A 7,583-nucleotide genomic window follows, 5' to 3' on the forward strand; every position below is an offset into this window, starting at 1 on the left:
TAGACATATGTTGGATTGTAGTGCTATGAAGCCTTTCTTTTTATCTAGAGAACTTGAAACAAACAAACTCCATGGATGGCTAGACTTTCTCAGACAAATACAATTTAGTATTTTAACTATGTTCTATTAAGTAGAATGATGTTAAACGCTAACTACAACATGAAAAGCGAAGAGCAGTTTGAAAGTTGCAATGCCTACATTCTCAGAGGGCTTTCACTCTTCAAAGTTGTTACTGCAAGATTATTATGAGAGTCACAGTTTGTGTATTAGTTCAGTTTTTTTATTATTAATTGTATTGTTTTGGTCTTACTTTGATTACCATCAACAGAAAAATCAGAGCTTTTTTGGGGGGAGTGGGGGAGAGAGACAGATAATAAGTTTGTATTTATGCTGGCTGGGAAATTGTGGAAGTTGAAGTGCAGATACCTTAAAATTCTCAAAGGTTGAAAAACACAACCTAGGAAGTTGCCCAGAATTGTGTATGCCTATGGGAAGCCATAGAAATAAAATTAACTAACTAAATAAGGAGGATGCAGTTGTATATTATCCCTTTTTCTTAACTTCAGCTACTCAAAAACCAAAGGAGTTAGCATTATTTTTAGAAGATATTGTAGCAGATTCAAGCCAGCCAAAGTTTTGACAGATATGGCAATGGAGGTTATGAGGAGACCAGTTTAATTGCTTAACCTTCTGAGTAAAATTATTCTTAATGAGTTCCTCCATACTTGCAGAGTACATTCATCTAAACTCTATGAAAGCCAAGAAGCAGTGGTGAAATCTAAATTTTTTTTACTACCGGTTCTGTGGGCGTGGCTTGGTGGGCATGGTGTGGCTTGGTGGGCATGGCAGGAGAAGGATACTGCAAAATCCCCATTCCCTCCCCATTCCTGGGGGAAGGCTATTGCAAAAACTCCATTCCCACCCCACTCCAGGGGAAGTATATTGCAAAAGAGCCTAGGTGGTGCAGTGGTTAGGGTGCAGTACTGCAGCTACTTCAGCTGACTGCTAGTTCAGCACATCAGCGGATCAAATCTCACCGGCTCAAGGTTGACTCAGCCTTCCATCCTTCCAAGGTGGGTAAAATGAGGACCCAGATTGTTGGGGGCAATATGCTATTTAGTATACTGTCTTTGGTGTAAGCTGCCCAGAGTCCTCGGAGAGTGGGCGGCATAGAAATATGAATAATAAATAAATAATAATAATAAAATAATAATAAAAAATAAAAAATAAAATAATAATAAAAAATTTCCACCCCACTCCTGGGGGAAGGATATTGCAAAATCTCCATTCCTACCCCACTCTGGGGCCAGCCAGAGGTGGTATTTGCCAGTTCTCCAAACTACTCAAAATTTCCGCTACCGGTTCTCCAGAACCTATCAGAACCTGCTGGATTTCACCCCTGCCAAAAAGGATATCGGCAGTTATATAACATCATCTTCCAATCCAGTAACGTGGGATATTTCACAATCGGAGGTGGTATTCAGCCGGTTCGGGCTGGTTCACCCAAACTGGTAGCGGAAATCGCGGGTGGGCCTGCCTATCTGCCCTGGCTCTATGCTAAGGTGACCAGACGTCCCGCTTTTGGCGGGACAGTCCCGCTTTTGAGCAATTTGTCCCGCGTCCCGCGGCGTTTCAAAAAAGTCCCGATTTTTCTTGAGCCCCAGCTGATGGCTAGAAGAAAAAAAAAACTGTTTAAACTCTTGCCCGGGGCTTCAAAGGGCCGCCCTACAGGCAATCAGTGTAAAGCAGTTTTTTTTTCCCTTAGCTAAGCTGCAGAAACGAAACCGAAACCAGGGTCTTTGGTGCAGCGTGACAAAATGAGGCAGAGAGTGATTTATTTTTATTTTTATTTTTCCTCCCCAAAAAAGGTAGGTGAAAAACTGCAAACAATGGGAAATTTAGGAGGAGAGTTCAAGATTTTAAAACACAAAGGAAAAAAAGCTGTATTTAACTAGGGAATTGTAATAATTGAGATACTATTAATTGTATATTGTGTTGAAAGCAGAAATGGTTAAGTTGTGGTTCGGAGGAATATATGGGAGAAATTATTTGGTTTATTATTATTGGTAAATATAATTAATTGATTTGTAAGAAATTGGATTGCATGGAAATAATTGGAATATTCATGTTCATATTGATTAATATACAAAAAAGATAGTTTTATAACTAATTGATTTATATTAAAATGTTGAATTTGTATTAAACAACTGTATTACATAATTACATAATTAAACAATGTGAGGATGGATATAAAAATAGATGACAATGGGAAGGGGTATAATATAGAATAGAAGGGAAAAATTGAATTTGATTAAGATTAGAGATGAGGATGAAGGGTAATATTGGTTTTTTTAAAAAATAGATGAGGAATAAATATGGCAAAAAGGAAATATAGAAATTGTAAATTTAATTGAAATGACTAAACGCTGTTTAAATTTGTGAACCAGCCAAATATTCTGTTCAAAGAAAATACATTGTATGTTTGTATGTGTGTTTCTAATTATTGCTATTTATTCATATTTGTTCTCTTTTATTCTTTAAAGTTTAACAATTCATTCTTTATCTTAATATCTTTATATTTGCTTGGGGTTGGCTTTCTTCCCTTTCATCTTTTTTATTGTACAGCAATCTTTCTCCTCAAACCTACCACCTCTCTCTTTTCTTTCCTTCTTACTTTCTCTTCCCCCCACCCTCTTTTTCTCCTCCCTACTTCCTCTTTCTTTCTCCTTCTCCTCCTCTCTTCCTCCCTCTCTTACCCTCACTCCTACTCTAATTTCCATTCCTTCATCCCTCTCTATTGCTGTAATCCTTTAATGCATATGGACTACTCAGAGGGCTGAAAAAGTTATTTTTGACTGGTCCTCACACTTTTGACCAGTCCTCGAACTTATGACTGTCCTCACATTTTACATTTTTGCCCTATCTTGTCATCATGGTGAAGAGAAGCAGTTGTGAAATGAGTGACATGGTTGTTAAGAATGCTGCATGGGCATAAATGTGAGGATGGTCATAAGTGTGAGGACCAGTCAAAAGTGTGAGGACCTGTCAGAAATGACTTTTCAGCCCCCTGAGTAGTCTCTATACACATAGCCATGGCCACCCGGTCACATGACCAGGTAGCCACGCCCACCCAGTCACATGGCCTCCAAGCCACGCCCACACAATAAGCCACGCCCACAATGGTGTCCTTCTTACCAATGTTAAAATCTGTTCACCTTACCCTATAGACATAGCCATGGCCACCCGGTCACATGACCAGCTAGCCACGCCCACCCAGTCACATGACCAGCTAGCCACGCCCACAAAATAAGCCACGCCCACAATGTCCCTCTTTACCAATGTTAAAATCTGGTCACCTTACTCTATGCCGTCCTATTTAGGCACGTTTTTGAGGCTGGGCACAAGTGCGGAAGGCGTGCACACGAGCAAAGCACATGCACGGAAGGCTGTGTGCATGCGTGGAACTGTACATATTTGCAAACCGGTAAGGAAAGTCAGTGAATACCATCCCTATTCACAATCTGTCCCAAGACTATCCTGGCTAGCTCAAGAAGAGAGCTTTCTTTAATAAACATTTATTTTGGAATATTCAAAAACCTGTAGCATTTGGGTATGGAATCTTAGGTCAGCAGATGACAAGACAGCCATTTCATCTTTCTGACCCACATTTTCTAATCCTGAGAGGCCTTTTCTGGTTTCTGCTGCAAGGGATTTATTCCTTGGTCCAATCTGTTCTCTCTGATTCAATCCAGATTGGAATGTCCATCAATGTTCATTAAGTTCTGGATGTCCATTATTTTCCATTTTGCAATCAGATGGAGTTTAGATCAGTAGTGGGTTTCAAATTTTTTTACTACCGGTTCTGTGGGTGTGGCTTGGTGGGTGTTGCATGGCTTGGTGGGCGTGGCTTGGTGGGTGTGGCAGGGGAAGGAGATTGTAAAATCTCCATTCCCATCCCACTCCAGGGGAAGGATACTGTAAAATCTCCATTCCTTTCCCAATCCAGGGGAAGGTTACTGCAAAATCCCCATTTCCTCCCGATCAGCTGGGACTCGGGAGGCAGAGAATAGATGGAGGTGGGGCCAGTCAGAATTTTTACTACCGGTTCTCCGAACTACTCAAAGTTTCTGCTACCGGTTCTCCAGAACTGGTCAGAACCTGTTGAAACCCACCTCTGGTTTAGACCCTCGCTTCTAAATTGACACTTAATTTCAGTAGGACTATCAGTGGCCAAAAGGCAACCCAAAACCCACTTTTCATTGCAAAATGAAAGAAGGACTGATGGGCCTACTTGCACAATTCAATAAAGCTCACCCACAGAGAATTCAATTGTTCCTGGTAATAAAGTAGTAATATTTTAGCACCAGACCTAAATTCTAGTGTTCCTATGGGGCAAGACATACAGATAATAACGGACATGTGCAAATAATAATAAAAAATTGCTTTAGAAAATAGATTTCTGTCTCAAGTTTCTACTGCATTTCAGTTCTTTTTCCCTCAATTGTCTCAACAAACGCGGACAAGAAACATGTGAAATGAGTTAGTACTAGTTTTCCTGCTGCTTGCTTTACTAAATGTTTCCACCACTCCCACACTCTTTGGAGATATATGTGGCGAGACTCTCAAAGACGTTTCAAGTAATTCCACACTTAATAAGATGTTAAGACACCACTCCAAGATATAAAGATATATGACTGTGATTTAAGGGTTGGGGGGGAAAAAGGCCAAGGATTTTTAAACTTTCAAAGACAAGTACCAAACCCAATGGACACATTTGTCTTCTGCAAAGCACTTAACTGAATGGAGAGTTCAATTTCAGGAAGTGGAAAAGAAAGAAAACAGATGACATAAAATGGCGGCATAAATTGTCCAGTTCTGTTAAATGATTTGAAAGATTTGCCTAAATTAAGTTTTTGTTGACTGATGTTTCAGAAATGAAATATTAAAGCTTCAATAGCCTCCTGTGGGCAATTAACTATTTTTTTTCCCGTTACTCAGTTAAACATGATGTAGATGGTTATGTAAAAAAGAAAAATATAGAAGCTTATAATTCAACATTACGCTCCCATAGAGAGGGGCTCCACAGGGTGCCGTCGGCCAAACAATGTTGACTGGTGGCCCCCAAGGGGAGAGCCTTCTCTGTGGGGGCACCCGCCATCTGGAACGAGCTCCCCCCGGAGATACAGAGGATCCCAGACCTGTGCGCTTTCCGCCGTGCCATCAAAACATTTCTTTTCCAGCAGGCCGGCCTGGCCTAACCTCTCTTTTAAACTGTTTTTCAAAACTTTTAAAACTTTTAAATTTTAAATTTGTCTTATGAATTTGGGGTGTTTTAAATTTCGTTTTCCGGGCCAATTATTTAATTGTATTTTAATGGTTTTTTAACATTTGTATTATATGTATTTTATTTGGCTGTTCACCGCCCTGAGTCCTTCGGGAGTAGGGCGGTATACAAATTCAAGAAATAATAATAATAATAATAATAATAATAATAATAATAATAATAATAATAATAACAACAACAACAACAACAACAACAACAACAACAACAACAACAACAACATGTTTTGATAAACCGGTATAAATATAAATATAAAATGTTGAAAATCCAACATTTTTATGCACCGATTTTAATCCAGAAAAACAACAACAAGGTCCCGAGTCTCTGAAAAAATAATACTAATTATTACATTTCTGGATATTTGACTTTATCTATGTCATAGATATAGACATATCTATGGACCACAGCTGGATTCATAGATCACACTAAATCAGGGGTGTCAACTGGCTACCCGTGGGACAGATGCGTCAAACACAGGCCATGTCCACCCCAGCTCCGCAAATTGTAAAAATGTCACAAAAGTTGCATGACGGCAATGTGACGCGGTGAGTCTGACATCCATGCACTAAATCATCAGTTATTTTAAAATGATTCCATGGAGTTTGCTCATTGTAATAACACCAATCTGAGGAGAACTGCTAAAGATAATCACTGAGTCCTGATGTACAGGACTTCTGATGGATTCTCACATTTTCAAAAATTAGACAGACAGTATTGCAGACATACTGTATTTTTCGGAGTATAAGACGCAACTTTCCCCCTCCCTAAAAGGGGTTGAAAATTTAGGTGCGTCTTATACACCGAATGTAGGCCCGCCCACCCACTGGCCCCCACCCTTTGGCCTCTGCCTCGCAGCAGTTACCTCCTTGCAAGCAAACAGCAAGAAAAAGCAGCTCCTTTCAGCTTCAGCACAGGCTAATTAGCACAAGTTGATTGGATCGGCCTCCCGACTCTCAGCTGATTTGCTCTCAGCTGTTTTGCGCAGGGCTCTGCTGCTTGCTGCAAAGAGGTAAATTGCTGGGAGCAGATTTTTTTTTTCCTTGTGCTAATCATGCTATGCTGAAAACGAAAATGAAAGTAAAGCAGGCTGTTTGCTGCAATGAGGCAAAATTGCTCGGAGGCAGAGGGAGATTTCTTTTTCTTCTTTTCCTCACCAAAATAGGTAGGTGCATCTTATACTCCGAAAAATATGGTAATCCCCAATGATCACAGTGGCATAAAATGGAATCTGTGTGTAGAGTTGTATGTCTATGTGAATGAGTGGGGAGAGGACCACAAGTGTTTACACCAGTGGTGGGATTCAAATTTTTTTACTACCGGTTCTGTGGGTGTGGCTTGGTGGGCATGGCAGGGGAAGGATACTGTAAAATCTCCATTCCCTCCTGATCAGCTGGGACTCGGAAGGCAGAGAATAGATGGGGCCGGGGCCAGTCAGAGGTGGTATTTACCGGTTCTCCAAACTACTCAACATTTCCGCTACTGGTTCTCCAGAACTGGTCAGAACCTGCTGAATACCACCTCTCGTTTACACCCTATGCTTTCTCTGCATTTGGCCTTCTTTCTCTTTGCAAGCAAGATCACTTGGTTCAGGTGTAACCTTATTAGGTCCCGTTGTGATTTAAGGAAACTGTCCCTGCAGGATGTCTAGGGAGTGGGGGGATGGGGTGGGATGTCAAATGAGCCCAGATAATCACAGCCACCATCTTGACTTCTTTGAGTCTTTCTTTGCCCTAATGCCGCTAATGCCAGTTAACAGTTGTAGGCTCTGCTTGGGCAGTTCCATTGATCTGCTTCTGAATGTCTTTTTAAGACAATTTAATCATGCAGCCTTCGTGACAGATGGGTGGTAGTTTTTCAATTCCCAGTCCAGCTAATAGTCTTGAGACTTCCTAATGATTCTCCCATCCAAATATTATGCATGGACAATTCTGCTTAGCTCCCAATTTCAGGCAAAGTTAACTAGGTGGTGCCTCTGATTTGTTTTTGTTTTTTTTAAAAAAAGGTTTTTAACATGTAAGCAAATGGGAGGAAGGTGGAAATCCCCCCAAAGGGACCAATAAGAAAGGAAACTTTTATCAATGGGCAACAAAAAAAAAAAAACCTGGCTATAATTTTTATCCTCCATTTCTTTATGGAGGGCTTGAGAAGAAAAAAATGTTTAAAAGATTCATGAAAACTTTTTTCCCCCTCTCAATGTAGTTTTGGTGTGTGATGATTCTTTGGCTGGCTATCAGCAGGTAAT

The sequence above is a fragment of the Pantherophis guttatus genome, chromosome 7 (genome assembly GCF_059756535.1).
Source record: "Pantherophis guttatus breed Tessera chromosome 7, ASM5975653v1, whole genome shotgun sequence".
Lineage (NCBI taxonomy): Eukaryota > Metazoa > Chordata > Lepidosauria > Squamata > Colubridae > Pantherophis > Pantherophis guttatus.